Source organism: Blennius ocellaris, assembly GCF_963422515.1.
Source record: "Blennius ocellaris genome assembly, chromosome: 4".
NCBI lineage: Eukaryota > Metazoa > Chordata > Actinopteri > Blenniiformes > Blenniidae > Blennius > Blennius ocellaris.
Window position 1 is genome coordinate 22,652,084 of NC_137653.1, and position 13,456 is coordinate 22,665,539.

The 13,456-nt window shown below is 44.8% G+C and overlaps 1 protein-coding gene across 3 annotated transcripts in view; it reads right to left on the bottom strand.

The window, feature by feature from the left end:
• foxp1b (forkhead box P1b) overlaps nt 1-13,456 on the bottom strand; it is a gene marked incomplete at its 3' end in the record, with an annotated part of 199,229 nt that overhangs the window by 60,244 nt on the left and 125,529 nt on the right. The gene's annotated exons all lie outside the window — the stretch shown is intronic.

A 13,456-nucleotide genomic window follows, 5' to 3' on the forward strand; every position in this document is an offset into this window, starting at 1 on the left:
GTAAACAGTTGTCCAGCGACAGGGGAGTGAAGAAAACAATGTTTTCAGTTGTTGGTAAGGTTAAAAAAAAAAAAAAGAAAAAGAATGAATTGAAGAAAAACTTAAAAGAATGACACTTTTTGGCAGCTTGACGTTTTTACTTTTGAAGTTTAAACTATACTAAGCGCACACTGAGAAGCCGGAAAGGAGATGAAAGCACGAGGACAAAAAGTAAAGTGTCTGTTGATCAGTTTTGACCTCCATTATAAATGTTAAGTATATTTTTGTATTGCATGCAGTCCATTTGGCTCAGCACTTTTCATGCATCCCTGCTTTAGTGCTCGGATAATAGGACTTCTTTCCTCCATTGAACTATCTTCTACTATGGTCGTTGGAGGGTCACACTTTGAAAAATCTGAAGAGACACGAGTCATTCTTTCACCTCAGCTGATGTCAATCTCTGCGACACACACCTCTGGTTTCCTCAGGTATCTCACACTGAAAAAAATCCACAAGGGCTCCCAGAACGGTCGTAAGGTTTACACCTCGTATACGCAATAATCTGTCAGTGAAAATGCGTCATCATTCCAATTAGTTCAGAAAAGTTTTGCATTTACACGGCAAGGTTTTGAAATGTATGTCAAGTTTACACAGAGACGGCAGAAAACCTTGAAAACAATGTAGTTTTCATGTCGGGTCACTAGTTGGCGCCGTTTGTTTTGTAGTGAAACCACTCACGTATATGAAGAAGAACACAGTATAATCAACTCTACCTACCCTGTCGACTAACTTCCAAGTTAATGTCCAACTTCTCGCACATCCGCAGAAAAACTATTTACTATGGCTGTGGTGCGCATGCACAGTCGCAGCGTTCAGAAACGTTGAGTATTCCCCCGTTAACACGGAGAAAGATTTGCAGTTGTGTTTTCCCCGTTTCCATGGAGTCGTAGCCTTCTCAAAAAGTTAGTTTTCTTCCGTTTCCATGCAGACAGAGCTAAAGCATTAAAACAAAAGTTCCACCTTGGGAGCTGTTTTGAAAAAGTTGAATTTCCAGTGGCTCCGAGCACCGTGGTCACAGACACCCAAGACACAACAAAGGTTTTACATTTTCATGTGAGAATGTTGTCGTGTAAACAGGGCCCTAATGAATGACCAGAAAACATGAACAGCAAGAGGATAAATTTGCCACAAGCGCCATGGGTATTGTTGCTAAACACACATCTATGAACCAAGACACACACAAACACACACTTCCACCATCAGGCAATTTAAAGTTACCAGTGAACATGAAGTCTCTGCCTTGTGGGAAAACCTGCAAAAGTATCCTTGACCAGCCTCAGAAGCGAACCTGTACTTCTTTTAGTGAGGCAACAGTGCAAACCACTTTCCAATATGCTCCCTATTGTATACCCAAATATTTATTCCAACGTGAGCTGTAATAAACAAGCGGATAAAATTCTGCCATCAGAATTCCCTCTGACGGAGTCGCACTTTTATACCGAACACTGCATTGTTTACTGTGCTTTCTTTTTGATTGTAGAAAAAGTAAACGCACTTACTTTTTGGTTTACTTTAAATAAAAAAGAAACCAAACAAGCAGGATTTGTGTATGTTACATCATTCTTTGCTTAAGCACACAAATACAGTCGACCTATTATCATCTCAAAACCGTGGCTGTTTGGGAGGCGAGCTTGTTACTGGAATAAGAACACAACGGCAGAGTTAGACGCCCACATTAACACACCGTACACGCATTCGCTGTTTGTGATTTAACACACACACACACACACACACACACACACACACACACACACACACACACACACACACACACACACACACACACACACACACACACACACACACACACACACACACACACACACATACATGCGCGCGCAGGCAGGCAGCACAAAGGAAGCAAACCCTCCAGGTGCTTTTGATTATAAAACACCCTCCAGCACATGACAAGGTTTTATCAGCAACAAAAGACGTCGCAATTTGGTATCCTTGTCATTTGCAATCCTCTTTTATTTTCCACATTTCAAATGTTCAAAGTTCACATCCTCTTTCCCCGTGTTAACACAACTTCCTCAATAAACAACAAGCGGTTTTTATCTGCGTCTACTTTCACACTGTATTAGTGAATGGAGGCAGGAGCGTCTCTTGTGTCCCTGGGCTATCACGCTGCGATAAGGGAACCGCTAAGTACTGGATGTCTTTATGTGCAGTCTGCACATGTGGATTATTTACAGGCTTTGGGGTTTCCTGCTGCTAAAGCCAGCTCTGGGTGTCTTACAAATCCCAGCTCAGAGCATTGCCACACAGTCAAGTCTGCTCTCTGTCGAATCCCTCGCTGCACCTTCTCCCTCACAAGCAAAACCAGACATATTTCACATAGATCACTCTCTGTTCGTCATAACGCAACTTTACAAACCCGACGGAACAATCGGAAAGAAGTAGAGGAACGTTAAATCTAGAGAAGTCTCAGCGATCAGTCCTCTTCCTTTAAGTGTGACAGGTTTATACAAGACATCACTTTTACATTAGTACCAACCTGGGGGCGGGCCGGGGACCTTTTGTGTGTGTACGTATGTGTGTGTGTGTGTGTGTGTGTGTGTGTGTGTGTGTGTGGTGTGTGTGTGTGTGTGTGTGCGTGTGTGTTGGGGGGGGGGGGGGGTGGGGGGGTTATCAAAGAAAAAATATCAATACGACAACTTCTATAACCTCGAGGATACCGTGAGAATATGACAACTTCAGATCAGTGTCCTGTGCTCAGAGGTTCTAATCCCACTGGGCATTCCTGAGCAAGGCACTTAGCAAGCCCTGGCGCCTGCCCACTGCTTCTGGCAAGTTTAGTTAACATTGACTATGAGGATGGGTTGAGAGCAGAGAAGTGATCTCTTAAGGGGGAGTTGGTGAGACTGGGTGTGTTAGTCAATGTTTGGGTTAACCAGGAGGCATCAAACATGAGGCCCACGGGACAGAGCCGGCCTGCAAGAGGCTCCGATCTGGCTGTTCAAACCACCAAGACAATTGTAAAAATTTCAAAGAAAACATTGATTTTTGAAAACGAATTTCTCAAGGGTAGTGGACACAACACCACACTGAGATCTGAGCTGCGATAGCTGTGATTCTGCGATGAAAGATCGCTCCTCATTGCTATCAAACTGGCCTCACAGCCATGCTGTCAGGGTGAGTTGTAAAAACATGTATAATGCAACAGTACTGGAAGTTTTTTGGACATGACACTGCATTTTTCACAAGAATGTTTCATTAAAATTGGATTTATGTTGAGAGCGTAGCCATTTTCATGTAGTATTGTTTGGTTTTGTGAAAATATTGACCTTTTTATCATGTAAACTCCTCAAGACAACAAAGAAAAACTTTAACGTTTGGATTGAGGGCTATTATGGCACCATGTTACCGGTCCGCCCCACTTGAGATGAAAATGGGCTGTGTGTGGCCCCTGAACTGAAACGTGTACGACAGTCCTAGCTTAAGCGTTGTGTTTTGGTACATCAGAAATCAGAGGGGGCATTCACAGCCTAACTGAGAGGCTGGTTGGGGAGGTCTCCAAAGAAAATACAGGTTATGTCCTATATGACACAAGTGGAAAACGAAAAGGGGAATATTCACAAGATGTCTTCATCGGGAGTCAGGTGGCTGGAAAAGTCAGGCTGGTTGTTCAGGCTGTTCAAGAGTGAGAACTCTGTCATATATAATACACACACGCAGCTCCTCCTGCGATGGCTGGGGAAGACCTTGAACGTGCAATGGTTCCAAGCAGATTGTTCTTAATTGCTAGAAGATGTGCAAGCAGGTGGAACCGGATCCCAACGGCCACAGCTCAGAAGAGAGGGAGGAACGAGGTGGGTGTGTGTGTGTGTGTGTGTGTGTGTGTGTGTGTGTGTGTGTGTGTGTGTGTGTGTGTGTGTGTGTGTGTGTGTGTGTTTACTCAACGGCCACGTTTCGCCGGGCTTTATCAGGTGGGAGAGGGAGAGTGTGGCGGCAGGAAGAGTGCAAGCAACAACACGACTAATAGGTTAGTTCTTAATGTAGTCCCGTTCAGACGGCAGCGGGCCCCGGTGGTCTCCTCCGCCACCTCCGCGGGGGGGCTTCGGCTCCAGCGGCCTAAATGTCAAGGTTACGCGCTTGACTTTACGACTGATCACGCGTCTCAACTCACCTGACATTTATCACTTGTGTTTCAAAGGCAAGATCCCCTCTGCTCCTCGGCGGAGAGCCGGGCGAGGGGACCGATTCTTCGCTCACCAGCTTTTACATGCAGGCGGTCAGGTCTAAGTAACCTTCTTCAACGGGCTCTCCGAGAAGTTTTCCAATCATTTCAGAAAATAGAAGGACTATTGTAGCCAGTGGTAATGAATTCGGTAAAGCAGGTTGTATAACTGATTCTATATCACTATATATAACTGATATCTATCAAGCTGGAGGGGTATTGACTATGCAAACACAGAGTAATGGAATTCACTTGGAATACTTGTCAAATTAATTGAAAAGCATATAATTTTTTATTTTTAGGCAGGGGGTGATTTTTAAACATGTAAGCGGATAAGCAGCGAGGATCATGTCTATTTATATTAATTGCATTTTTTTCCCCACCCCCCCTTTTCTCTTCTCATCGGTAATACAGACGTTTATCTGCAATGCAAAGCAGGGAAAGTCTGGTTTCCCAGTAAGTATATAATTAATGCCATTTCCAAAAAAGCCACTCCACATGGAAAACAGGCCGCCGATCCTCAAACCTTGACGCATTACGGGGGCTCTCTCGCAACAAAACACTCTCCAGTCTGTGTTTAGATTTCCAAACTATTCATGTAGAATACATAATAAATCAACGTTTTATACCCACTTCAAACCATTAGATTCCCCTTCCTTCGCTGCACTTTTCAACTAATCTATTAATATTTATGACAACACTAAACATTTCAGATATCCACGTTTAAACAATAAGGCAGTGCGTGCACTTACATAAGACAAAAATCTGACTTTAATAATAAGAATTAAATAAAAACTCTGGCTTGTTTGTACAACACACCTCCCCCTGACCTCACTCTTCCCATAACAGGTAATGCAGCATCCTGACAAAAAATAAATAAAAAATGACTGTAAGAAAAACAAGAAGAAATCAAAATTATTAAGTGAGTGAAGATGGAAGGGGGGGGGGGTCTGTGCAGCAGGACTGATGATGGAGAGAGTGAAGAGAAGAGGAGGGTGTTGGGGGGAAGACAGATGGAGGAATAAGAGTGTAAAAGAGGAAAAAAAGAGGAGGTGGAAGTTGCAGGAGGTGCTGAGGGGAGGGTAAACAAGTGCCCCGACCAGGCGGTTCGGGGCACTTGGAGCCTGGTACTGAGGGGTCACCCCCACCTCCCCCATGCCCTCCCCTCCCCTCCGGTCCACCGCCGCCCCTCTCCTTCCCCCAAGCCGGAGAGGTCAGCACAGCTATGCGGGCCTGACAGCTTCCGTTTGCTGTGTGCTCGGCGTTTGTTTGGATTCCCCAGCCTTGCTTAGCCAGCAGCTTAAAAACAGATGGCTAAAGAAGCCTTTATTCAGAGTGGTCTGGATAAGAAAGACGGAGAGAGGGGGAGAAAAAAAAAAAAAAAAAGATCACACCAAGGAAAGTACACAAGCTGCAGACAAAACACACAGACGCACAGCGGGCATGGAAGCACGCATGCAAATGACATGGATTGTCAGAGTTGCGCATGCTGCAAAGGAGAGAAAAGCAAACAGTTGTTGCGTCGCCCACGGGAACAAAGACACAATGAGGAAACATATGCGGCAACACAAAAACTGAGCACATATGCATGCGCGCCGTGTTGTCCGATTACGCTCAACAACTTCGGTAGCAGGTCTCGGTGAAAACGCTTTCCGTCCCCCGCCATTATCAAAGGAATACTGCCTTTATTGCAGCTTTAGTGTGGTGTAAACTCATAAACACCCTCCCAGAGTACAAGAGGAACTGTCAACTAAATATTGTTTCTCTCGCGAGTCGCTCTTCCACCTCAATTACGCCTTTCAACTTTGCAGGCTCAGTGTGATAAAGTGGCAGTAAAAATCATTCACATTAATACACCATTGTGCATCTGCTGCTAAAGGTAATTAAAGAAGTAAATGACTCATAAGAATAGACGTATTAGCCGCAAAATGAAAAGGCAACTGGGCTGCCTCATGAAAATATGTACCATTAAGATACTGCATTTTCATATTGAGGTAATCAGCTCCACTAGCCTGATGCTGATTTAATCCACTCCAGTGGAAAGTCTATCAGCGCACAGCCGCGTGTCACTGTCTCTCTTATGTGTGCTCGCCAAGAGCCAGGCATTCTGCCTCGCCATCCACTGTGAATGGCTTCGCTAAAGGAGGGAGGTCACACACAGGCGCATCAGTCGGAGGAGGAGGGTGTCGTTTGGAGGCAGATTGGGGGGGAGGGGGTGAAGACGATAAAAAAGAGAGCTAAAAAGAGTTAAGAGAAGAAGAAGAAAAAAAAAACATAGTTTGGTCTGGGAACAATGCGGCGGGCCGATCTCAGCAGCTCCGCTCACCCTGACCTTAGCTTTTTGTTCTGAGCATATGATGCCTCGGGATGCCCACCGCTGAATACGCCGATAATATCCGTCAAGTTGATAAAGTGAAGAAGAGAGGAGCGGAGGCATGCCAACTGTGCCGGGTGCTTAGACGGGCTGCAAGAAAACACGCGCTCCTCCCGATTGCATCTTTGTTGGAAGTGTTGCATCACTTTGTAGCAGGGAGTGTTGTGCTTGGGAAAATGGGTGCTTCCAAAAGCCCAGCGTGAGAGCTAGAACACTGTGAGCGGATTTTATCATGCGTGAATGATATTGTTTAGAATGGGAAGAACTATCTGCCCCGGTCTCATAGACGGAAGAACTCAACATTATTGATACGCCCGAGACTTCCGGGATACAACCGGTAAAACCCCTTAAATCTTCAAATTTAGTTGGGGTGAATATAGATGAATGTATTCGTGCAGCGGGAAGAGGGGAGGAGTGATCAGACGGCTGCGGCGTGGAGCGTCGCTAAGCTCGCAGTCTCAAACGTTGCCCCATCTTTACCCTCCACACCACGGGGCATGCTGATTAACGTAGAGGCAAAAGTAACTCATCTTGATGAATAATCCTGCTAATCAGCAAAGCAGACAACAAGCGTGACACTGCCCGGAGCTGGTTTCCACTGTCCCCTTGAAGACGGATTGGAAATGACATCTGCCTAAAGAGCAGATGAGCTTCCTGTTGATTTTCTTAATAAGAGTGAAGCTTCCATACGTGCTTATGAGGTAAACAAGCTCACCGTATCGTTGCCTAAACAATTGCTACTGTGAGCATTTCTGTCTTTTCCCAGTGATGCTCACCGCCTTGAACTGTCCTGACCTGAGACCCAACACATCATGAGCTGCTGGGGGAGTATTCCCAGTGTGTGTGTGTGTGTGTATGTGTGTGTGTGTGTGTGTGTGCGTGTGTGTGTGTGTGTTGAACAAGAGTCCCTTCGAAGGAGAGGATTTTCTATAAATCACAGGCCGGCCCAATTGGCTATGGATTGAGTTGCAGCGGGGAGAGACAGCTCCCTGGGAATAGCAGTGTCTCTGTTGAAGTCATTCCAAGATGGGTAATATGATCCTATGCCGCCAGGAATAAAGGAAGCGAAGAGAAAAGCAGGCCAAAAAAAAAGAAGGGAAAAAATCCGATTGCCCCGGCCATAAAGAGGAGTAATCTCCAGCAGTGTCCAGACACATCACCCGTCACACTGGCCTGTAATGTATTACTGTCTCACAGGCAGATGATGTGACACATGGTGGGCCTCAGATTTTTTTTTTTTCCCCTCCAAGAATTATTAACCTTCGTTGACTTGGTGAGAAGATGTGGCGGGTGAAAGGTGAGGACAAAGTCTCTCACCTTTCTGTATTTGGTGAGGTTGACGGTGTGTCCGTGAGCCAATGTGCAGCGGCAGTTCCTTCACTCAACAGCCAACGCTTGTATCTCAGGAAGGCAGGTATGGTTACAAAACACATCAAATATTTAAAGCAAGGGGGCTTTTCTGGACATGAGTTGTAATGCATGCAAATAAAGGCCATGTGATATTGTGCCCCCCCCCCGAAACAATTATCAGTTAATAAAAAAAAAGAAAAGAAAATGAATAACATTAAGATGGGAGGTAATTTGTAGGAGAGATGAGATTCAGACCCAGTAAATAGAGCTACTTTAAATTGAAATATTCAGTTTCCTATATGATAACCACCCTCCCTTGTAAACAATGGCACTCAGTGTTATTTAAATCTGGTTACAGTGAATTGAGACAAAACCACTTCAAAATTGCAGAATCACAATCTAACACATTTTAAGTCAGGGGCCACATACAAACCAATCTGATCTCAAGTGGGTAAAATATTGTCATAATATATTTAAACTTGCACGTTTTTCTTTGTTGTGGCACAGAGTATACGTGAATAAAATGTCAATCTTTTCACAAAGACCTAACAATTACAACCAAAAATTACAAACATTTCAAAATAAAGCCAATTCCTCTCCCGAAGCTGTTGCATTATGCATGTTTTGACAAACTCACTTGGACAACGTGACTTTGAGCAATGAGAACGGTAGCTTTCATGCAGTTATCTTAGTGTCCCCGCTACTTTTAAGAAATTTATAGAAATTTTAACCTCCACAATTTGCTTGGTGTTTGGAACCTCTTGCGAGTCAGTTTTGTGATTGACATCCCTGGTTTAGATGGAACAAGCGCAACTATACTTTGGAATCAAAATTAAACAGAAATTGACATAAAACTAGCATCCAGAACTCGAATATGTTGTTGTGGTGAAGGCACTGGTGAAATTGGTCGTCTGCTAGAGAGGATTACACTTGCATGGTTGGTGTGTAAACACCATAATGGACTTCAATGAAATGGGTAAGCAGGGATGCAAAATGTTAGCGGGATAGCAACAAACAACATCTTGACTTGGGCTACATTGGTTACTGCTTGTTACCATTGGTTTTAACTTCCATATAGATGGCGTGTGATGTGGGAAGTGCCTCGCGACCACAACAGTCTGTCAATGTCACACAACCACCAAAGTTGTTTAAAGACAATTGAAGAAGTCCACATCCTCAACTTGTATAGTTATCGGATACGGCCTGTTACGTCCTCAATTTAAAGTCCACGTCGTCAGTTTGAGGTTTAGTCTAAGCTGACTGCTGCATGTAAATGCCACAGAAACAGCTGCTTTACATTACAAGCACCAAAAATGCCACGCACCACAACAAATATCAAAATACCCTTAACGTTTAGCGGTGGCGGTGTAATCAGGAACAAAGGCGCACAAATTGTTTATCCAAGAAAATCCTTGATGCTACAGGACAACCTGAACCTGCAGCCTGTTAAAAGCCTACTGATGCTGAAAATGCCAGCGGCGAATCTGCACTAAATCTGCGGCCAGTCATTTTCCTCCAAAGTAAACTAGCTGATTAATGAGCCTGACAATCACACGTCAATGGCGAGGCCCAGCGGAGAGCAGTATCCCGTCCCCATCTGTGACAAAACAGTCGACAACTGTTCGGGACCGAGCGCTTTGATGAGGAAATGAATGCCATAAAGTTTAAGAAGGAGCAGGGAATTGGTGAACATTTGGTGCCATTTCAAGGAACTGCTGGCACGGCCACCAACACGGCTAGTAACCGATTTATTGACAAATTCATGGTTTGAGCTTCTTGTAGAGTAAAGGCACCAATGGATCCCAGGTTGTTGAAATATATCTACCACAGAAACACCATCAAGTGCAATGAAACTTGTCTTTTAAAGATCTGACAGACCAGCCGTATTGGCCAGGAGAGGAGCATCAGTCCAGAACAGTTCACAATTCTGAGTTACAAATCCCATTTCCATTGAGCCCCTTAGTGTCGAGTGTTTATGGACTAACAGGTCATTTCATTGCTTTCGGTGTAAGCACTTTTCTGAACCACCTCCAGCTTAATTAACATGCAGAGTGCACGGTGGTGACAGAATTGGTCGCCCTCAATCTGCCCGAGCCACCTTCAGCTTTAGGCGCTGAGACCTGCAGGCTCCAATAAATGTCGCCGGAGAAGATGATCACAACTCAAATTAAGTTACGTGCTAAGCTCGAAGGGCTTACATAAACATGTGATGGAAATATTAAACAACGACAAACTGGAGGGGGAGGAGGGCAGAAAAATAGGGGGGGGGGGGGGGGGGGGGAATAAAAAAATAAAACAGTTTGATGCAACCGAAAAACCATTTGAATTAGTGCAATTGGGTGAATAATTTTCCCAGATGTTGGATTTTCATTGATGACTGAACATTTCGTACATGCAATAAATCACAGTCCCCCTGTTTTTCTGGAGAGGAGCTACTTAGCGGTGGCTGGCAATGAAGAGGAGGTGGAAGTAAAATGCAGGAGGCAGAAGTAGCCCAAACAACAAGCTCTGCAGGAACCAAGGGCATGTGGGCTATAGAGCTGGTGGGGCGCTGGGCGGGGGGATGACAGACTGCTGTTCGACTCCATTAGCTGCTATGTGAGAGGGGTGCATCTAGCAGCACACGACCTGTGAAGAATCTTAGATCTCACTCTATCTTGAAATGGGGGCTGCCGCATTAATTCTAGGAAACTGTAATCTCTCAAGCAAATCAAATTACTCTCATTAAGCGCAAGAAGAAAACTGCCTCTGTAATAAGTATGTATAAAAAGTATTTATTACCAATAATCACCTCTTTAATATGAGCGAGCTTACAATGGCTTTATTTTTGCTGATTAGGTTTAAAAAATGGGGGAAACAAGGAAGGGCACAAGCTCACGTCCGGCACGTACAAACACACACACACACACACAGCATTCAGGCGAGCACACAACTCCAAACACACTCACACACACACACACACGCACGCACTAATACACAGCTCATGGAGTTTATGAGAGCGGTTGATACAGTGATTAAAGGGGAGGGTAGAGGGATACAGTGCTTGAGGGCCTTGGAGAGGACATGCCTCACCTAGTCATAAAAACACACCTCTGTCTTTAAGCCGGCACCAGAATCGCTCTCTGCCGGGTTCACGCGGAGGTGAATCGCTCAAGAATTTACATGCAAAGTAGCACATGTCATCACCCCGGAGAGCACACTAGCACACGTAGCGCTGCGCTGGAACTTGGCATGTGCTCGATGACCGCCGTGGATTTTTGCGGGGGGGTGCGAGGGCTGGCTGGCCTGACCCGGCGGCCGGCGCCCTCACAACACCACAAAAAGCTCAAGTACACACAGCTGCTACAAACATATGATGCCTTTAAAAATATATATATAAAAAAATATCTATTTGCATAATTTGTGTATATGCGAGCCGGCGTGTTCTAGCAAATTCGCCTGTGAATGTAATGCATGTATGATTTTGAAGAGTAAACAAACATTTGTGTGGGCACTCTGGTGGGAGGTAAAGAGCTTTGCTCTCCTTCCAGGACGTGACATCATGCCACAAAGTTTCCTCTGCCAAGTGTAATTGCCCTGCTGGTAAATGGAAGAGATGCAGCTTTTTCCTCCCCGTTTCTACCATTGGAGTCGACATGCACACAACCAATTAATTACATCTAAAGGAAGCAGACAGTTAACAAAAACACATCAAATTGGGTAATAATATGAAGGAAAAAAAGAGAAGAAAAAAAACAATTTGTCTTTACAAAATCAATTAGGATTGAGGGTCAGTGGGTCATTCATTTACTGGTTCAGCATAATTACCTGTTTTCTTCCCCTCATTTACTTCTTTATTCATCTGGGACACTGATGTCCCTGCAAAGCAAAAGAACACACTTTTTCTTTTTTTTTTTTTCGTGATTATTCAAATTAAACAGCGACTCCTGAGAGAAAACGTCTGTCAAATGATGGAGCAGCTAATGTGCCCTAAAAACAAAAACTCCACCCCCCCCCCCCCAAAGCCCAACACTGGGTGGAATTCTTATTAGATGCCAACCTACATACTGTCAATTTCCCTCAGACCAATCAGTTGATAAATAAATATATAAGTCAGTGAACATTAGAACATTAGTTGTGGAGTGAGGCAGAACATGTGGCACCTCTTGTCTGATGTGAGCTTGGCAGGACGACAGGTTACAGCAATACTGATGCCCCGCGGCTACAAATCACTGCTGGCGCTTCTTTGACTGCCGATCAAGGAGGCCGCATCCACTCCTGTCTGTCCCGTCTGCTATGATTCACAGCCAGGAGGAGGAGAAGGAGGAGGAGAAGACGTTCTTTCTTTCTTTTCAGCGAAGTTGTAAAGTTATTTATAAGCTGCGTGTCGCTCCTTTATTAGACGGGGGCATTTATCACGTTTAACACATAAAAGTAGACTCGGCGAGCCAGCCTGCGCAATATCACATTAACACTTTGTAAACATCCACCTATAAAGATAATTATTTTGATTGTGCGAGTCTTTTTATTTTCTTGCTTCCCTCCGAAACATCTGGAATGAAATATGGGCCGAGCTCCGGCTCTCTGCCTCCGACTCAGGAGGTTCAAATAGACGGCACACGTGTAAATAAAGAGGTGGCTCCATTTCTTTTTTTTTTCTTTTTCTCCCCAGTTGTGGCAAAGTCCATGAGAAAACTGTGCCCCCCCCCCATCGCACCTGCCAGGAAGTGATCCTTCCCTCTGCAGCCAGAGAGGCTGCTGGGATATGCTGAGACATGCAGCCGTAACATTTAGCCCCACGCGTTTATGAACAGGGTGCAGGGCGGCACAGGATACGGTTTATTTTACCCTCTCTCCCTTCTTTTTTCTTTTTTTTTTTAAGCAATATGAGCCGTCTAAAACTTGCAGACTGGATCGAAAGCAAACATCCAAAAAAAGCAACCCTTTTGTCGTACTTCAGTTTTGTTCCTCTAGCTGTGTTTCTCTGCTCTCTCCGTTGTGTTACAGAAGAGAAGAGGCCTCAGGAGTGGAGCAGAGCACGGGAGATTGTGATAATTGACCAAGATGCTTCTCCCACCGAGCCCCCTGTCCCCTCACCTCCAAATCCCAGTGGCCCCGTTTTCAATTTAACACAGGACTTGACCAGATTTCACTCATTGCAGGGCCGAGGCACATCTTTGACACTTTTACATTAGAAGCACAGCTTTGTGCTGATTAAAAAAAAAGAATCGCCCCGCGCCTCTCCCTTTCCTCACGCTGCCACGCCGAGAGGTAATGTGAGATGGGTGTCCATTTCCTGTCCCCCTCCTTTCGCTCCAAATCAACCACAAATAACTCACAGCCTCCTGTGCCTATCTTGATTTCACTCCCGGAGATAAGGACACCATTTATTGTTTTCATTGAGCTCGAGTGCTAAGACAGAGAGCACCAAATTACTCTCGGACCGAGATAAATACGCCACAAATGGCTAATTCAATCCATCTCGGAGGCTGGTGATGTTTTGAAGAGAGACGAATATCAAAAGATCGCAGAGT